A 2,096-nucleotide genomic window follows, 5' to 3' on the forward strand; every position below is an offset into this window, starting at 1 on the left:
ATAGAAATTGAGCCCTGATACGATTGCAGCTGAAACAATATATATCCACATCGATATATAAATCGATTATAGGCAAGATGATAGCCTATGTCCTCTTAGAGCTTATGGACTGGAACGTGTTTGTGGCAAACACCTGTGCACTGAACAGAATAAAAAAAAGCATACATACACTGCGTTACTGGTTGGTGCGAAGTAGCACTTGCAAATCGATATGAACACAGTATGGGGATGTTCTCCTTCATTGTTTGCTTGTTTATTGCTATCACTTGTATGCTCATTCATAAACACAGTGATCAATAAAGCAACATCACAAGCTTTGATGTCTGTAGAATGTATTTTAGTGTGTAATGGCTGTCTGGTTATTCCGGAAGGGTATATGGCATACCTCTATTCTTCAGTAAAGCGATACTGTTGTGATCAAGCAGTGTTCACGACCGAACCATACAGTGTACTGTTGTCAAGATGGGAGGCATTCAATGCTGCCTACAAGAACCTGAAAGAAAAGTGAGAGCTTCATCTCAGTGAAAGAGAATAAACATGCTCATGGGCAGACAGCACCTACTGCATCACACGTCAAAAAGGCAAAAACCTTTGTGTGCTTCAGAAGGAAAGTTTTCCCTTATGGCATGTACAGCACATGCTTCGAGGACTTTTCTGCAGTGCTTTCAGCTTTCCTAATGGTCCCCAGAGCCACCTCGTAAACTGTTTGTGGGCAACGTACCAAACCTTCCTTCATATACCATGGACAGCGTAAAATTATTACTTTACTAAAAACAAACTGAAGGCACACATGAATGAACTGACTTGTTCACTTTGCTGTTCCTCTTAACCAGCGCGTACTCGTCGCTTTCTCTCACGTAGCAGTAGGATATCTGGAGCAACTCAGTCTTCAGCCACAGTATTTTAAAGTACAGATTTCTTGAAGTGCAACCGCTGCGGTGCTTCAGTAACGTCTCATCCCTATCAAAAATTCCAACAGGCCAGAAGCTGATGGACCAGTAGACACGTAATTTGGAACCTGGACCAGCAGAAATGCTGCTGCAGCAGCATTTCTTTTCCTGTTTCTTTATATCACACAACATTTCGCTGAAAAATTACTGTGCCATCAGAGTACGCAACAACTCACGCAACACGATGCTCACAGTCCTACGTTGAGGATTTGGACACGAAAAGGAACATATGATCAGTCGATCGAACACATGATTACACATCGTTAGTGCATTTATGCGATCGAGTTGCGAGATTATTTTGTTGTATGTCGTCGACTCTTCCCACTGGCGCCATGGATTTTGTAGAATGAATACAAATCACAGCACAGAATGAACAGTACACAATCAAAAGCGTGTGCAACATCGTCCTTATCTATCTGTACCTCAAAGTTCACTTGAGAGTTCACAGTAACATGGTAGGTGTAGGTATACACCGCACAAGTACTTCACCATTTCCACCAGAATGTAAACAATAACACGGTTGCCAACACGTTCTCGTCCTTTACGCCACTGCTGCCGCTAAAGTAAAAACGAGGCTGGGAGACGCCTCAAGCAGCGCTGCTTTAGCAGCAGAGGACTGCTCTGCTGCCATATCGCCAGTGGCGTAGCCAGACCTCCAAGTTAGGGGGGGCTCTATACAAAAACCCGCCCCACTCCCCCCCCCCCCTCCCCGCGCTGATCCTGGATGCGACAACACACAATACTTGCGCACACCGCAGCATGCAGTTGAAAAAAAAAAGAACGAAAATAATTGATTTGAACATTCACAATACGATTATACTGTGATGTCCAATTAGGTGGTGTCACCATATTGGAAGGATTTTGAAAAGCTCATACTTTGGAAACCATTCAAGTGCCGCTTAGATAGACGCCATGAACTGCAAGAACTTTCACGATCGTCACACTGGTCCCCCCTCCCCCCTCCATATATTATTTTCTTCTCGGATTTGCACGATTTGCGTGGGTCGGTCACTGGCAGGTAGGGGGGGCTCGCCCCCCCCCCTAGCCCCCCGTGGCTACGCCACTGCATATCGCCGAGTTGCTGCCGCTCTGCTGCTGTTGCTCGATAAAAGCTATGGAACCTGGCCCTTAGCATGCGTCTCAGCA

Source organism: Ornithodoros turicata, chromosome 9 (genome assembly GCF_037126465.1).
Source record: "Ornithodoros turicata isolate Travis chromosome 9, ASM3712646v1, whole genome shotgun sequence".
Classification (NCBI taxonomy): domain Eukaryota; kingdom Metazoa; phylum Arthropoda; class Arachnida; order Ixodida; family Argasidae; genus Ornithodoros; species Ornithodoros turicata.